The sequence below is a fragment of the Castor canadensis genome, chromosome 3 (assembly GCF_047511655.1).
Source record: "Castor canadensis chromosome 3, mCasCan1.hap1v2, whole genome shotgun sequence".
NCBI lineage: Eukaryota > Metazoa > Chordata > Mammalia > Rodentia > Castoridae > Castor > Castor canadensis.
Genome location: NC_133388.1, coordinates 103496600 through 103516065, shown reverse-complemented (window position 1 = coordinate 103516065; position 19466 = coordinate 103496600).

Here is a 19466-nt window from a genome sequence, read left to right as displayed (position 1 = left end):
TAAGGATAGCTATACAGGGCATTGACTCACACTGATTTCCTCTGTGTGTGTGTGTGTGTGTGTGTGTGTGTGTGCATGTGTGTTACCTTCTAGGTTAATTCTTTTTGATATAACCTTTTCTCTAGTTCCTGTTCCCCTTTTCCTATTGGCCTCAGTTGCTTTCAAGGTATCTGCTTTAGTTTCTCTGCGTTAAGGGCAACAAATGCTAGCTAGTTTTTTAGATGTCTTACCTATCCTCGCCCCTTCCTTGTGTGCTCTCGCTTTTATCATGTGCTCAAAGTCTAATCCCCTTGTTGTGTTTGCCCTTGATCTAATGTCCACATATGAGGGAGAACATACGATTTTTGGTCTTTTGGGCCAGGCTAATCTCACTCAGAATGATATTCTCCAATTCCATCCATTTACCAGCGAATGATAACATTTCGTTCTTCTTCATGGCTGCATAGAATTCCGTTATGTATAGATACCACATTTTCTTAATCCATTCTTCAGTGGTGGGGCATCTTGGCTGTTTCCATAACTTGGCTATTGTGAATAGTGCCACAATAAACATGGGTGTGCAGGTGCCTCTGGAGTCACCTTTGTCACAGTCTTTTGGGTATATCCCCAAGAGTGGTATTGCTGGATCAAATGGTAGATCAATGTCGAGCTTTTTAAGTAGCCTCCAAATTTTTTTCCAGAGTGGTTGTACTAGTTTACATTCCCACCAACAGTGTAAGAGGGTTCCTTTTTCCCCACATCCTCGCCAACACCTGTTGTTGGTGGTGTTGCTGATGATGGCTATTCTAACAGGGGTGAGGTGGAATCTTAGTGTGGTTTTAATTTGCATTTCCTTTATTGCTAGAAATGTGAGCATTTTTTCATGTGTTTTTTGGCCATTTGAATTTCTTCTTTTGAGAAAGTTCTGTTTAGTTCACTTGCCCATTTCTTTATTGGTTCATTAGTTTTGGGACAATTTAGTTTTTTAAGTTCCCTATATATTCTGGTTATCAGTCCTTTGTCTGATGTATAGCTGGCAAATATTTTCTCCCACTCTGTGGGTGTTCTCTTCAGTTTAGAGACCATTTCTTTTGATGAACAGAAGCTTTTTAGTTTTATGAGGTCCCATTTATCTATGCTATCTCTTAGTTGCTGTGCTGCTGGGGTTTCATTGAGAAAGTTCTTACCTATACCTACTAACTCCAGAGTATTTCCTACTCTTTCCTGTATCAACTTTAGAGTTTGTGGTCTGATATTGAGATCCTTAATCCATTTTGAGTTAATATTGGTATAGGGTGATAAACAAGGATCTAGTTTCAGTTTTTTGCAGACTGCTAACCAGTTTTCCCAGCAGTTTTTATTTAGAGGCTGCTATTTCTCCATCGTATATTTTTAGCTCCTTTGTCAAAGACAAGTTGGTTATAGTTGTGTGGCTTCATATCTGGATCCTCTATTCTGTTCCACTGGTCTTCATGTCTGTTTTTGTACCAGTACCATGCTGCTTTTATTGTTATTGCTTTGTAATATAGTTTGAAGTCAGGTATTGTGATACCTCCTGCATTGTTCTTTTGACTGAATATTGCCTTGGCTATTCGTGCCTTCCTGTGTTTCCATATAAATTTCACGGTAGATTTTTTTATCTCTTTAATGAATGTCATTGGAATTTTGATGGGAATTGCATTAAACATGTAGACTACTTTAGAGAGTATCGACATTTTTACTATGTTGATTGTACCAATCCATGAGCATGGGAGATCTCTCCACTTTCTATAGTCTTCCTCAATCTCTTTCTTCAGAAGTGTATAGTTTTCCTTGTAGAGGTCTTTCACATCTTTTGTTAGGGTTACACCTAGGTATTTGATTTTTTTTGAGGCTATTGTAAATGGAATTATTTTCATGTATTCTTTTTCAGTTTGCTCATTATTAGTGTATAGAAATGCTAATGATTTTTCTATGTTGATTTTATATCCTGCTACCTTGCTATAGCTATTGATGATGTCTAGAAGCTTCTGAGTAGAGTTTTTTGGGTCTTTAAGGTATAGGATCATGTCGTCTGCAAATAGGGATATTTTGACAGTTTCTTTACCTATTTGTATTCCTTTTATTCCTTCTTCTTGCCTAATTGCTCTGGCTAGGAATTCCAGTACTATGTTGAATAGGAGTGGAGATAGTGGGCATCCTTGTCTGGTTCCTGATTTTAGAGGGAATGGTTTCAGTTTTTCTCTGTTAAGTATAATGCTGGCTGTAGGTTTGTCATATATAGCTTTTATAATGTTGAGATACTTTCCTTCTATTCCTAGTTTTCTTGGAACTTTTATCATGAAATGGTGTTGGATATTATCAGAGGCTTTTTCTGCATCTATTGAGATGATCAAGTGGTTTTTGTCTTTGCTTCTGTTAATGTGGTTTATTATGTTTATTGATTTTCGTATGTTGAACCACCCCTGCATCCCTGGGATGAAGCTTACTTGGTCGTGGTGAATAATCTTTTTGATGTGTTGCTGAATTCGGTTTGCCATTATTTTGTTGAGGATTTTTGTGTCAATGTTCATTAAAGAGATTGGCCTATAGTTCTCCTTTTTGGAGGTGTCTTTGCCTGGTTTTCGGATAAGTGTAATACTGGCTTCATGAAATGTGTTAGGCAGTTTTCCTTCCCTTTCTATTTCATGGAACAGTTTAACAAGGATTGGTATCACTTCTTCTTTAAAGATCTGATAGAATTCAGCAAAGAATCCATCAGGTCCTGGACTTTTCTTTTTGGGGAGACTCTTGATTGCAGCTTCACTTTCATTTTGTGTTATAGATCTATTCAGGTGATTAATTACCTCTTGGTTCAGTTTTGGATGATCATATGTATCTAGAAATCTGTCCATTTCATTAAAATTTTCAAATTTATTTGAATATAGTTTCTCAAAATAGTCTCTGATGATTTCCTGGACTTCCATGGTGTTTGTTGTTATCTCCCCTTTTGCATTTCTGATTCTACTAATTTGGATTTTTTTCTCTCCTCATTTGAGTCAGGTTTGCCAGGGGTCTATCGATCTTGTTTATTTTTTCAAAGAACTAACTTTTTGTTTTATTAATTCTTTGTATGGATTTTTTGTTTTCTATTTCGTTGATTTCAGCTCTTATTTTTATTATTTCTCTCCTTCTATTTGTTTTGGGATTTGCTTGTTCTTGTTGTTCTAGGAGTTTGAGATGTATCATTACATCATTGATTTGGGATCTTTCAGTCTTTTTTAATATATACACTCATGGCTGTAAACATTCCTCTCAGGACTGCCTTAGCTGTGTCCCATAGGTTCAGGTAGGTTGTGTTTTCATTTTCATTGACTTCCAGGAACTTTTTAATTTCCTCTTTTATTGCATCAATGATCCATTCTTCATTAAGTAATGAGTTATTTAGTTTCCAGCTGTTTGCATGTTTTTTGTCTTTACTTTTGTTGTTGAGTTCTACTTTCACTGCCTTGTGATCAGATAGTATGCACGGTATAATTTCTATTTTCTTGTATTTTTTGAGACTTGCTTTGTGCCCTAGGATATGATCTATTTTGGAGAAGGTTCCATGGGCTGCTGAGAAGAATGTATATTGTGTAGAGGTTGGATGAAATGTTCTGTAGACATCTACTAGGTCCATTTGATCTATTGCATATTTTAGATCTTGGATTTCTTTATTGATTTTTTGTTTGGATGACCTATCTATTGATGATAATGGGGTGTTAAGGTCTCCCACAACCACTGTGTTGGTGTTTATATATGCTTTTAGGTCTTTCAGGGTATGTTTGATGAAATTGGGTGCGTTGACATTGGGTTCATACAAGTTGATAACTATTATTTCCTTTTGGTCTATTTCCCCTTTTATTAGTATGGAATGTCCTTCTTTATCTTGTTTGATCAATGTAGGTTTGAAGTCTACTTTGTCAGAGATAAGTATTGCTACTCCTGCCTGTTTTGGGGGGCCATTGGCTTGGTAAATCTTCTTCCAGCCTTTCAGCCTTAGCCTATGCTTATTTCTGTTGGTGAGATGGGTCTCCTGTAAGCAACAAATTGTTGGATCTTCCTTTTTAATCCATTTCATCAAGCGGTGCCTTTTGATGGGTTAATATTAAGTGTTAGTACTGATAGGTATGTGGTGATTCCTGTCATTTAGTTGTCTTAGTTGTTTGAAGGTTTGATTGTGTGTACCTAAGTTGAGGTTACTCTCTACTGTCTCGCTTTTTCTTTTCCTGTGGTTTGGTGCTGCCTGTCTTTTCATGGTTAAGTTGGGTGTCACTTTCTGTGTGCAGAATCCCTTGAAGAATCCTTTGTAGTTGTGGCTTTGTGGTCACATGTTTTAGTTTCTGCTTATCATGGAAGACTTTTATTGCTCCATCTATTTTGAATGATAGTTTTGCTGGGTAGAGTATCCTGGGGTTGAAGTTATTTTCATTCAGTGCCCGGAAGATCTCACCCCACGCTCTTCTTGCTTTTAATGTTTCTGTTGAGAAGTCTGCTGTGATTTTGATGGGTTTACCTTTGTATGTTACTTGTTTTTTCTCTCTTACAGCCTTCAATATTCTTTCCTTAGTTTCTGAACTTGTTGTTTTAATGATGATATGTCGTGGAGTAGTTCTATTTTGATCTGGTCTGTTTGGTGTCCTGTAGGCCTCTTGCATCTGTATGGGTATATCTTTCTCTAGATTTGGGAAATTTTCCATTATTATTTTGTTAAATATATTACGCATTCCCTTTGCTTGCACCTCTTCTCCTTCTTCGATGCCCATGATTCTCAAGTTTGGTCTTTTGATGGAGTCGGTGAGTTGTTGCATTTTTTTTTCACAGGTCTTGAGTTGTTTAATTAATAGTTCTTCGGTTTTCCCTTTAATTACCATTTCATCTTCAAGTTCTGAGATTCTGTCTACTGTTTGTTCTATTCTGCTGGATTGGCCTTCCGTTTTGTTTTGCAGTTCTGTTTCGTTCTTTTTTCTGAGGTTTTCCATATCCTGGCTGTTTTCCTCTTTAATGTTGTCTATTTTTGTCCTGAGTTAATTTATCTGTTTATTCATCGTGTTCTCTCTTTCACTTTGGTGTTTATACAGTGCTTCTATGGTTTCCTTTATTTCTTCTTTTGTTTTTTCAAATTCTCTATTTTTGTGTTCTTAGAATTTCTTGAGTGTCTCCTGTACATTTTGGTTGACCCTGTCCAGTATCATCTCTATAAAATTCTCATTGAGTACCTGTGGTATGTCTTCTTTTAAATTATTCTTGTGGGCTTCATTGGGTTCTTTGGCATAGTTTATCTTCATTTTGTTGGAGACTGGATCTGAGTACCTGTTTTCTTCATTCCCCTCTGGTTCCTGTACTAATTTTTTGCTGTGGAGAAACTGGTTTCCCTGTTTTTTCTGTCTTCCCATCATTGTCTTTGGTGTTGTTACTGTCCCTGTAGTGTGTGCAATTAAGTATTTTCTAGCTTGTAATAATAACAATGGTAATATTTAGAATGGAAGGGTGAGCTGAGATGGAAAGCAAGAAGTTAAAGAAATGGGAAAAACAAATACACAGACAAGAGGGAGAAAGCAGAACAAGGTGTCAGACAAGAAGATTTCAAAGGTATAAACAGGGAGCTTTAGTGTACTAATCGACAGTAAGCTGAACAGACAGAGAGACAGAGAGAGGATTGAAAATCAAAAATAAAAGAAAAAGGTAAGAATAAAAATAAAAAATAAGTAAATGAAAGAAAAATCTATTTATAAAAATGTATTAAAATAAAATGAAAAAATAGAAAATTTTAAAAAACCAAAAAACCAAAAAACCTCCAAGTTCAAATTCAGTGAAGTCACAGTCTCCAATCCTGGAGATGGTGCCTCAGATGTTGTTCTGTAGTTGTCTCATCAAAGGGGACGCATAAAGAAGAACAAAACTACACACACCCACACAAAAAAAAACCCCACCAAGTGTCCCAAGTTCAAATGCAATACAGTTTCAGTAAGTTTTTCAGCTTGCAGATGTAATTTGGTTGTTCTCTCATCAAAGGTAGGGAGAAAAAGAAAAGAAAAAAAAAGAGTCTGGTGACAGTTCTGAGAATGGTTTCTGCAACTGTGGCTTGCCTGCCCGCTGTTGTCAGCCTGCTGTTGCTGGAGGTGTTATTTATGCAGATCTCTGGGGTGAGCTTAGCACTCACCTGGGCCCATAGGCTTTGTTTGCTCAGATTTCTCCTGTGCAGGAGCCTCTGCTACAAGCTTTCCCTTTTCCAAGCACACTGGGGGAGGTGACACTGCACCTGCTTTCTCAGGCCTGCGTGTTTATTTACAGTTCATGTGGAAGGTGGGTCTTCCCCCTCTCCTGTGCAGTTCTCCTCCCACCACCACTTTCACAAGCTTCCCCGCTCCTGGTTGCTGGGCGCGCGCCCCGCTCCCGCCAGAGCCTCTCCGGCCGCCTGGCTTGTTTATTTACAGTCCCAGGAAGGATTCCCTTCCCCCAATCTTCAGTGCTCAGGGCGCCCCACCCTCTTTCCTGCGTGTCTTATTTGTTCTTATTGCTTATTACTCAGTTTCTCTTTTTTTCCCGGGTCGGGGTCAGTCTGTCCAGGGGGCTATGCTGCTCTGGCCCAGGCTTGTCTGTGGGGCTACCGCGGTACCGTGAAGCTCACCTGGTCCGCGTCTTCCCAAGCCGTCTGGGCGCCAGCGACTGGTGGCCCCGGGGCCCTCCTCGTTTTTCCGTTTAACGTGAAGTGGAGATTCTCTGCACCAGCTGGAGATGTGGAGGGGTCAAAGTTATGCCTTTTCTCAGTGATTATGCCTGCAAAGTGTGTCTCCAGCGTCTCTCCAAGATTTCACTATAGGAGGCTCGCTTTCTGCCTCCTCCATCTAGCCACCATCTTGGAATCCCTTGCATCTTGCTTTAGTCTTTTTCTTGTTAAATATTCTCAGAAGAGAAACTGCACAATCCAAAGTAGTTGGATTGGATTCTTTTTGGAAGAAAGGTAAAATTTACACCAGTAGGCATAATTGAGTATTAAGTAACTGGCTTTTTTTTTTTTTTTGGTGTTATTGGGATTTGAACAGATAGCTTCACGCTTGCCAGGCAGGCACTCACCACTTAAGCTGCTCTGCCATGCCAGTTGCTAACTCTTCATATTGCAAAAATGAATGCATGAGAGGAAAGTAAAGAAGGGTGCTGGTGGGCTACGCCTCTAATCATAGCTACTCAAGAGGCAGAGATCAGGAGGATCGCTGTTTGAAGCCAGTCCGAGCAAATAGTTCGCAAGACCCTATGTCAAAAAAACCAAGGCAAAACAGGGCTGGCAGAGTGGCTCCAGGTGTAGGCCCTGAGCTGAATCCCCAGTACCAGAAAAAAAAAAAAAAGTAAAAGTCTGTTGTTCCAGCTGCTTGGAGACTGAGGCAGGAGGCTCACTTGAACCCAGGAGTTCAAGGCCAGCCTGGGTAACATAGGGACATCTCACCACCACCCCCAGCAATGTTCAAAAAGCTGCTACCTGTGGCTCCTAGCTATTTGGGAAACTGAGGTCTGAAGGATTATGGATTCTGGACAGCCTGGATAAAAAAATCCTGAGATCCCATCTCAAAAGGAAAAAAACTGAGCCTGGTGGCATGCTCCTGTCATCCTAGGTACTTTCAGCCTGGAAAAAAATAACCGCAGGGGAAAAAAAAAGGAGGCAGGGGGGCTCGGGTGTGTCTCAAGCTGTAGAACTCCTGCCCAGCAAGCCAAGACAAGTTCAGACCCCACTACCTCCCAAAACAAATAGAAGTAAAGACTGGGCTTTGTTCCTGCAAATTGGAGTTCATATTTCCAGTCAAGCCTATTTATTAATTCTGCTGCAGTTTAGACCTGGTGTCCACCTTGCATTTGTGCTTAGGTTTCACATTCAGCAGGGCTGCCGCTCCACAAGCTCTAACACGGTTTCTGCTGTCAGTTCCAGAGGTAGTTCCTATGTGTACTTTCTGCATGCTTGGGTGTTTAGAAATTCAGGAGAATGAAGATACTGAGGCTGTGTTCCAGCTTCGTTGAGCCCTGTCAGGATTGGAAAGTCAGTCTGGTTTCCTATCAGTAACCAGCTTTCTCTCCAAATTAAATGCTAAAAATGTGAAATGTTTCTGAGCATTTCTAGCCTGTCCAGATTACCAAGCAGGCAGAGCTGAAAACAGGTATTTGATCCTGGGTCAGATGTCCCAAATGCCATTTACTTGCTTTCATCTTCCTCTTTATATATGCATAAGAGCCATACATTATTAAATCAATGTCTGAAAGAGATTAAGCCCCTTCTTTGTGTATAAGATAGAAATTTTAAGAAATATGAGAGGAGCAATATCACTGGTAGAGTAGGGAACTCCAGGGTTCTGTCCTAAAAACAACTGGCAAACACTGCCAGAATCACCTCTTTCAGACCAGGGGAGAGCAGTGAAGAAAGAGGCTCGTGTGGCAGTAAGACGGCTATGGTATTTTTTTTTTAATTGCTTACTTGCCAAACCACCCCTCCACCCCATTTTAGAGATTACTGGTAGCTATGAGGATAGCAATACGATGTCCTGGAGCAAATCGTTAGTGCCAAAGGGATTAACATAGACTCTGTTCCCAAAGAACTATGGTTGTGCTTTTGGACCTGGCCAGTGACTCGAGCAAGAGGAGTATAAGTGCTTTTGTGGAAAGCATGTAAGAGCAAAAGCACTGACTGAAGCAGTATGAAAAGCAATGCAATGGAGAGGACAGAACTGGGAGGGAAGAGTTTGGGGATGGAGATATCTGAAGCCAGGCGCTGATGGCTCACACCTGTAATCGTAGCTACTTGGAAGGCTGAGATCAGGAGGATCACAGTTCAAATCCAGCCCAGACAAGCAGTTCTTGAGACCCTATCTCCAAAACAAAACAGCACAATATAGGGCTGGCGAAGGGCTCAAGTGGTAGAGCACCTGCCTAACAAGTGTGAGGCCCTGAGTTCAAACCCCAGTACTGCTAAATAAATAAGATAATAAGTAAATAAACTCCTGGGCTGGTGGTGTAGCCCCATAGTAGAGTGCTTCACAGCATGCATGAGGCCCTATGTTCAATCCCCAGTACCACCTGTATTTACCAGAGATTCAAGAAGACTGTATGCTTACCCAGTCAGGTTGCAACTCAGAAAAGGCTTGAGAAGACCCTGAGCTTTCGCTGGCAGCTGGCCTGCAGATTTCATGCATTCAGGAAGAAAAAGCCAAGGCAACCACTTGGTGGTTGTTGGTATTGTTTGTTTGTTATTCTTTTTTGATACATGGTCTCTTGAGCTCTTGGGCTCAAGTGATATGCCTGCTTCAGCCCCTTGAGTGCTGTGATTGTAGGTACTCACCACTGCCACACATGGCTTTATGTTGGTTTCAGTTCTTTCTTTCTTTCTTTCTTTTAAAGTTGATTGGGTGGGAGGTGAGTGGGCATTTAGGGTAAGTCTGTTGAAACATTAGCTGACTACTAAGCTAATGGAACACAATCTTCAATGGCCACAGTCAACAAAAACCTTTTAAAAGGCTTTAAAAACTCACTAAAGAAGTAACAACAGCCACAACCAATAGCAACAACAAACCTGAAGCAGGGGTTAGGGAATCTGATTTGTTAAATTTCCACATTCTAGTGTTTTTTTAAAATATTAGACATTTTATATCTAGTTTTTGACAAAAACAGAAGGTATGCAAAAAACAAAGACTGATTCCCAGAGTCAGACTGTGAGTAAATTAATAAACCATCCTTTGTACTAAAAAGAAACAGAATGGTGTGTCACCACATAAAGAACAAAAAGAAAAAGTCTCAAAAGAACCAAGTAGAACTTCTGAAGCAGAAATGAAATGGAAACTCACTAAAAGATCACAACCACAGGTTTGAACAGGCCCAAGAAAGAATCATCAATGCACATAAGATGATAAAGTCATACAGTCAGGGGAACACAAAAGAAGGGAATGAAGAAAAGACACTAAGGGACAAACAGGCAAATCCACATATGCCTGAGCATACCAGAAGGAGAACAGAGAAAGAAGCAGAAAGAATATCTGAAGAAAAAAATGTCCAAAATTTCCAAATTTTATGAAAGAAACGAATCTACACATCCAAGAAGCTCAACAAACACAAATCATCTCAAAGAAATGCGGTGGTCAAATTGTGAAATGCCAAGCACCAACACAGTCTTGATAGCTTCAAGAAGCTACAAGTCACAAGAGACCCTCACTAAGATTAATAATCATTTTCTCCTTAGAAATTATGGAGACCAGAAGGCAGTGGTATAAAAGAATAAAAGGTCAACCATGCACAGCAAAGATGGCTGAAAGTAAGACATCCTCAGCTAAAGGAAAACTAAGAGACTCAGTAAACCTGCCCAGAAGAAATTATAAAGGGTGTCCATCAGGCTGAAGTGAAAGACACTAGCCAACATCCAGAGCCCACATCTACCCAGAGGGAGCATGGAGAGGGGACCTTGCAACCAAGGTTCAAGACCACACTCGCCACATCCAGGAACCTGCCACCCAAAAAAGGAGTCCTGACAGCCAGTGCAGCCCCACCCCTAGCCCTATGTACATCTTGGAAACCTCTGTGAAACAGCAGCATGGACATGGGGCGGTCTGCAAACCCAGAGCCTGGCATGGTGTTACCACTGTGGGACCTGAAGGGGCTGGCTGGATGGGGGTGGGGTGTGCCTGAACCCTTGGAAGTCACCACAGGTCAAGTTCAAGTGCCCACTGAATCAGAGTCTGGGAGAAGGACTGCCTATGTGAACCAGCATGAGATGAGAACCTGGAAACGTCATTTTAAGTTTACCTACCTGTGTTGTCTCAGAGCCCTACAGCTGCACTGCCACTGAGCTAAATCCCCAAACCAGACAGCCCCTGATGGCCTAACTGATTCAGACTTGAAAAAAATTATAAAAGTGATCTGAGTGTGGGAGAGAGGAGGCCCTTTTCCAACAAAAGAAAATATTGACTGTTTTTGACTTTGTTTGTTTTTGTTTGCTGGTTGGATGGTTGATATTTCCCCCCTCTTTCTTGTTTTCTTTTTTTTTCCTTGTCTTTTTCTCTCTTTTCTTTCTTTTTTTTTTTTTCAGTCATTATATGTCAACCACAGCACTCACCTTTTAATTTTCAATTTTTAACTATCTGTTCTCCCTCCCACCCTTATCACCTCCCCATTTCTATTTTTTTCTTTTTGTCCTTAATGAAATCAATTGTCTCTCATGTATTTCTCCTCTTTCTATTCTCCTTCCCATAGTCCTTCTGTATTGTCATTGGTTTTGGCAGTCTAGAGTGCCAAAACCATCATTTTCTTTTTTCTTTCTTCCTCACTATACCTTTAGCTATATCTTTTCTGTTTCCTCCCTTTCCACCCTTATTACACCATATATCTTGAAATATTCATCGGTATCATTCCCTCTATCTTCTTTTCATTACTACCTCTACTAATTAGGGTCTTCTTTATTAATTAGGGTCTTCTTTGTTCCTGTATTCCTCTAAAGATGCTGTAGTATATCAGCAATTGTTCTCAATTAGGGATTCCTGTATTCTCATAGTAGGAGTGTCTATCAACTGTGATTGCTGCTGTAGCTAATCTTCAGCCTGACTAGAGTATGGGACTAGACCCAGAGTCTTAACCATTATGGGTGGATGTTTAATGACTGAGCCTTACACAAGTCCACACCACAGTGTGGCCACAATTACCCAGGTTTGTCTAAATATTTTGAAAACTTCCACTGAAAGAACATGGGAAATTAAAACCTTCAACCAAAAACTTGGCCTCTGATGTATAAATCCTAATGTGGAAATAAAAGTAATATGAAAAAATAAGGCAACATGTCTCCTCCAAAAGTAAATAATTCCACAAAAAAGGATTTGGATGATATTTAGTGGATAAACTCTCAGTGAACTCAAAAGAATGGTTAACCAAATTAAAGAGGACACATATGAACTCCTGAAAGAATTCAAGAATAAAACAAACCAACATGTGAATGATCCCAAAGAAAATTCAAAAAGCAGTTGACTGAAAGAGGTAAGGAAATGCATAATATGAAAGAAAAATTCAATAAAGATGTAGAAATTCTGAAAAAAAATAAAATTGAAATTCTGGAAATGAAAAGCTCAATAACTCAAACAAAAAAAACTCAGTTGAAATCCTCTCTCATAGAATGGAACAAGATGAAGACTGAATATCAAAGTTTGGAGATACAAATATAATAATTACAACATTCAGATAAAGATGAAGAAAAAATAAGAAGAAAGTACCAAACAGAATAAGCAAGTCCTCTGGGACATCCTTAGATCAAGGCTATGAATCATGGGCATGAAAAAGAAAAAGAGGTTCCAGTTAAAGGCATAGATAACATATTCAATAAAATAACAGAAAATTTCTCCAATCTCAAGAAAGAGATGATCATACAAGTAATGGGAGACTTTTAGGATATCAAACAGACAAGATCAGAAAACAACTTCACCAAAGCATACTATTGTTTAAACATTAAATACACAGGACAAGGAAAGACTTTTGAAAGCTGTGGGGAAAAAAGTAACTAGTCATGTATAAAGGAAAACACAGAAGATTTAGCAACAGAAACTCTAAAAGCAAAGTGGGGATAGACTGATGTACTACAAGTCCTGAAAGAAAGTAAGTATCAATCTAGATTACTACATCTAGGAAAGCCATCCTCCATAACTGGAGGAGAAATAAAAAAACCTCCCATAACAAAAATTAAAGGAATCCATGACTACTAACCCAGCACTGCAGAAGATATTTAAAGGAAGAAGAAGATAAATGTAACTGAAAATACAAGAAAGAATAAATCTCACTAGATGAGTAGATAACCAAATGAAGACCAGGAGAAAAAGCAAAAACAACAAAATGACAGGAAATTGTACATACATTTCAATAACAACACTGAATGTTAACAGTTTCAACTCACTGGTAAAAAGATATAGACAGTTGAGTTGGATTAAAAAACAATACCCAAACATTTGTTGCCTAAAAGAAACATACTTAGAAAGACAAATACAGGATTAAACAGAAAGAATGGGAAAAGATGGTCCAAGAAAATGGAGCTCAAAAGCAAGTGGGAGTAGTTATATTAATATCTGACAAATTGGACTTCAAACCAAAATTAGTCAGAAGAGGCAAAGAAGGTCACTTTGTTTGATAAATGAAACAATCCATCAAGAGGATATAACAAGTCTATACACACTGAACATCAGCACACCAAATTTCTTAAAAACAAGCACTATTGGACATAAAAACAGATAGATTAAACACAATAATAGTGGGTGACTTCAATATCCAACTCTCACCAATAGATATGTCATCCAGACAAAAAATAAAAGAATTTCAGAATTAAGTGATATTATATACCAATGAGTTTAACAGAAATCTATAGAATATTCCAACCATCAGCTGCATAATACACATTCTTCTCAGCAACCCATAGAACTTTTTCTAAAACAAATGTTTTAGGTAATAAAGCAAGTTTTAACAAATGCCAAAAACTTAAACTAACTCCTGTATTTTATCAGACTACAATAGAACAAAACAAGAAATCAACAGTGAAAGAAACCACAGAAAACATTCAAACACTTGGAGACTGAACAATACACTGTTGAATGATCAGTGGGCCATGAAAGAAGTGAAGGGGAAGTCAAAAACTTCTTATAATCAAGTGAAAATGCAAACACAACTTAAGAGAACCTTTGAAAAATAGTAAAGTCACTTCTAAAAGTAAAGTTTATAGCTATGAGCACCTACATTTAAAAAAAATCAGAAAAATCCCAAATAAATAACCTATTAAAGTACCTTAAGTTCTTAGAAAAACAAGAAAAAGCCAAATCCAAAATTAGTAGGCAGAAAGAAATAATAATGATTAAGGAACAAATTAATGAAATGGAGACTAAAAACACAAAGAATCAATGAACAAAAACAAAAAGCTGATTCTTTGCTGGGAGGTAGACTTGGGGAGGATTGTAGTATGAGGCCAGCCTGAGAAAAAGTTAGCAGAACCTAAACAAGCCAGGCAAGGTGGTGCATGCCTGTAACCCCAGCTTTGGGAAAAGCATAGATAGGAGAAGTATAGGCATCGTCCAGTCCAGGCAAAAAAAAAAAAAAAGTGAGACCTTACCTAAGAAATAAAGCAAAAAAGTGCTGGGGATGTGCCTCAATGGTAGAGACCCTGCCTAGAAAGCATGAGGCCTTGAGAGAACCAAAACAATTTGGTTCTTTGAAAAGATAAACAAGTAACCAAAGGAAGGAAGGTGAAGGCCCAAATTTATAAAATTAGAGCTGAAAAAAAAGGATATCACAACAAATACCAATGAAGTTCAGAGAATCATTACAGAATAATTCAAAAGCTTATATTCTAATAAACTGGAAAATATAAAAGAAATGAACAAATTTCTATATGCATAAGAACCATTGAAACTGAGCCAAGAGTATATAAACCACATAAACAAGCAATGAGATTGAAACAGTAATAGTCTCCAAACAATGAAAGGCCCAGGACTTTCATTCAATGGATTCAATGCTGAATTCTACTAGGCCTTTAAAAAAGAACTAACACCAATGCTTCTTAATTTGTTCCATAAAATATAAAGGGAAAGAATGCTACCAAACTCCTTCTATGAAGTCAGTATTACCCCAATACCAAAACCAGATAAGGATACACACACACACACACACACACACACAGGAAATTATGGAATAATTTCCAAGATGAATATAGATGCAAAAGTTCTCAATAAAATAATTGCAAACTGAATTCACCAACACATTAAAAATATCGTATACCATGATCAAGCTGGTTTCATTCCAGGGATGCAAGGAGAATTCAATGTATATGTTAGGAACTCCCTCCCTGACCCCAAAGACTGACAAAGGGACAGTTCTAAATCTTTATCTGCAGGTAGGTTCCAAGGATAACATTCTTTTTTTTTTTTTTTGTAGTACTGGGGCTTGAACTCAGGGCCTTCACCTTGAGCCACTCCAGCAGCCCTATTTTTGTGAAGGGTTTTTCGAGATAGGATCTCATGAACTATTTGCCTGAGCTAGCTTCAAACCATAATCCTCCTGATCTCTGCCTCCTGAGTAGCTAGGATTACAGGTGTGAACCACTGGTGCCTAGCCGGCAACAGCATTCTTTAGTGACCCCCAAGAACATTTTTCCACCCAGTAACCTTCCTGGTACTTTTCTACCAGCTCCCCATATATCTACCCCAAGCCTGTATGCAGCAGTGGGCCCTGGCTCTCTTGCTGGAGACCTCCTCCACAGGCTCTCTTTCCTGAATAAAGCCTGTGCTAATGTTGAGCGTCCTCCTGCCTATCCTTCCATGCCTCTCTTCAGTCTAACAATATGCAAATCAATAAACTTAATATTGCACATAAGCAAAATCACACACAACCATCTCAATACAGGTTGAAAAAGACCTTTGACAAAATTCAACATCCTTCCATTATAAAAAGCTCTGAAGAAACTAGGAATAGGAATGTATCTCAAGATAACAAAGGCTATATATGACAAACTCAACATCATACTAAATGGGGAAAAACTGAAATCATTTCCTGTAAAGTCAGGTACAAAACAAAGGTATCTAGTCCTAGTGCTTCAATTCCTAGCCAAAGCAATAGGCAAGAGAAGAAAAGGGGATACAAACAGGAAAGAAAAAAGGCCAAATTATCCTTATTCACAGATGACATCATCCTGTAATTAAAAGACCCTAAAGACTCCACCAAAAAACTCACAGCTGGTAACACTTTTGGCAAAGTAGCAGGACAAAAAATCAGTAGTTTTTCTATATACCAACAATGAACAAGCTAAGAAAGAAATCAATCCTGTTCACAATAGCCTTTTTTTAAAAAGTACCTAGGAATAAACTTAACCAAGAAGATGAAAGGCCTGTATAATAAAAACAACAAAACATTGAAGAAAGAAACTGAAGAAAACACTAGAAGATGGAAAGATCTCTCATGTTCATGGATCAGTAAAATTCATACGGTGACAATGGACATCTACCAAATTCAATGCACTCCCCATCAAAATTCTAATGACATTCTTCCCAGAAATAGAAAGATCAATCCTAAAATTCAACAGAAATATAAAAAGATTCTGACTCTCCAAAGCAATCCTGAGAAACAAGAGCAATGCTTGAGGTATCACAATAACTGACTTCAAATGATATTACAGAACCATAGTAACAACAACAAAAAGCATGGTGTAGGCACAAAAACAGACACCTAGACCAGTGGAATAAAATGGGTGATTCAGAAATAAACCACACAGATTTTGAAAAAGTAGCCCAAAGCATATATTAAAGAAAACCAAAAGTCTTCAGAAATATGTAGAAGACTGAATCTAAAAACCCTACCTTTCACATCATACAAAAAAGTTAATTCAAGTTGGATCAAAGATCTTAATGTCAGACCTAAAATTTTGAAGCTACTAGAGGAAAACATAGGGAAGACACTTGATATAGGCACAAGCAACTATTTTCTGAATAGGATTCCAATTGCTCAGGAAATAAGAGCAAGAATTAGGGCCAAAGTATGACTCAGTGGTAGAATGCCTACCTAGGAAGCATGATGCCCTGAGTTCAAACCCCAGTACTGCCAAACAAACAAACAAAAAACAAGAATTGACATTGTACAGCATCAAACTAAAATGCTTCTGCACCTCAAAGTAAACGAGTATCAGGATCAGGAGACAACCTACAGAATGGGAGAAAAACCTTGCAAGCTATTCATCAAAGGATTAATTTATAGAATATAGAAAGAGCTCAAAAAAAATTAAGCACCAGCCAGGTGCCAGTGGCTCACATTTGTAATCCTGTCTACTCAGGAGGCAAAGATCAGGAGGAACAAGGTTCGAAGCCAGCCCCAGGCAAATAGTTCCCAATACCCTATTTTGAGAATACTCAACACAAAAAAGGGCTGGTGGAGTGCCTCAAGTGGTAGAACACCTGCCTAGCAAGCATGAGACCCCAAGTTCAAACCCTAGTACCACCAGAAAAAAAAATCAGACACCAAAAGAACAAATAATCCAGTTAAAAAATAGGCAAATGAATTGAACAGGTAACCCTCAAAAGAAGTACAAAGGACCAATATGTACATGAGAAATTATTTTTTAAAATGTTTGAATCCTTAACCATAATGGAAATGCAACTCAAACAACACAGATTCCATCTCACTCCAGTCAGAATGGTTATCATGAAGAAAGCAACAACAATAAGTACTGGCAAGGATGCAGGGAAAAAAAGGAAGCCTTATACACTGTTGATGGGAATGTAAATTAATGCAGCCACTATGAATATCGGTATGGAAATTCCTCAAAAAACTAAAAGCAAACTAGAATACAAAATTATTGCAATGAAACCCCTTGTACTATTAATGTGTGCTAATTTAAAAAAATAAGTCAGGCACTGATGGTTCATGCCTGTAATTCTAGCTACTTGTCAGGCTGAGATCAGGAGGATTGTGGTTCCAGTCCAGCCCAAAAAATAGTTCGAGAAATCCCATCTTCAGAGCAAAATGGACTAGAAGTGTGGTTCAAGTGGTAGAGCATCTACTTTGCAAAAGTGAAGCCCTGAGTTCAAACCCCAATCACACACACACAAAAAAAAGAATGGGGAAAAAACTAACAATTAAACTACCATATACCAGTCCTGAGCATGTATCTGAAGGAGGAGTATAAATCAAAGAGTGTAAATGCGAATCACCTGCGCACTTGCACTTCCTGCAGCATTACCCAGAACAGCTAAGCTATGGTATTAGTGTTGGTGCCCAACAACCTCTCAATGGATACAGAAAATATGGCATATACACAATGGAGAATTATTCAGTCATAAAGAATGAAATTATGTTGCTTTTAGGTAAATAGATGGAACTAGAGATCATCATGTTGATGGAGATAAGCCAAGCTTAAAAAGGAAAATACTGCATGTTTTTGCTCATATGCAGAATCTAGACCTAAAATGCTGATGATGACAGGCCATGGTTGTAAAAAAGGGGACCATTTGGAGGGTGAAGAGAGAAGATGGTGGGGGGCAAACGTGATTAGAGTACTTTGTATCTGTGTATGAAAATGGCATAACAAAATCCACTTATTTAGTATTTCTGTTTTGTTTTGGACTTTTTGTGCTGGTACTGGGGTATGATCTCAGGGCGTCACACTTGCTAGGCAGGCACTCTACCACATGAGACACCCTACCAGCCTTGTTTTAGTGTTGGGTATTTTCAGGGTAAGGTCTGTTGAACTATTTGCCTGAACTGGTCTTGAACTGTGATCCTCCTGAGCTCTGCCTCCTGAGTAGCTAGGATTGAAGGCATGAGCCAGTGGAGCCTGGCTAAATACTGTTTTTAAAAGGAAGATAGGGAGGTTGGGACATTAAGAAAGTATAATATAGAGGGTGAGTTTAATCAAAGTACATTGTACACATTTATGGAAATATCACAACAAAGCCTTTTTGTACAATTAATTTACACTAAAAAGAAAGACACTAGAGTAGTTACTATTTCTTTTATGAAGAAATAAAGAGCAATGGTAAATGTGTGTAAATATAAAAGCCAGCACTGGACTCGAGCGATAGAGCCTGTATGAAGTCCAGAGTTCAAAACCCCAGTACCACCCAAAACAAAACAAAAAACTAACACTATTGCGTTTTGGGTTTGTAAACTCCTCTTTTGTTTTGGTATGATTTAAGAGACAAATACATTAAGCAATAACTATAAAACTATGTTGACAGGCACACAATTTGTAAAGATGCACTGTGTGATATAACAGTGTGTGTATGGGGTGTTAGGGCAACATAGCTGTAAAGGACCAGAGTGTTTCAAAACCAATGAAATTCAATTGGTGTTAACTAAAATTTTGTTGTTTTAAGCTAACATGTTAATTAGTAATTATCAAGGTAGCTACTAAGACAGAAAAACCTAGAAATAAGGGAATCATAATGGTATATTAAAAGATGACCTTCAGTATTTGAATGGATAAGTACATGGTGGTAGATTCAGACAATGGGATATTTTCAGTGTTCAAAAGAAATTGTCAAGCTCAAGGAACCTTACCTGCATATGCATGCTGAATGAAAGAAGCAAACCTGAAAAGGCAGCACACTGTGGTTCCAGCTAAAAGTCGATCTGGAAAGGGGAAAACTATGGAGCTGGCAAAAAGATCAGTGGTCACCAAGGGGTCGGGAGAAGCAGAAGGGCATGAATCGGCCAGCATAGGACTTTTGAGGGTAATGACACTATTCCATGTGGTCCCTGTAACGATGGGTACATGTCATCACACATTGTACATCTGTGTGTGAACCTAATATAAACTATAGCCTTTGATGGTGACACATAATGTTGGCTCATGAACTGAGACCTATGACACTAGTCCAGGCTGGCGGAGGAGGCTGTGTGTGAGTTTGTGTTGAGATGAAGTAGGGAATTATGAGAACTCTCTGTGCTTTCCACTTATGTTTTCTGTGAATTAAAAGTTACTCTAGGCAGGGAGTGTTTGTAGTTCAGTG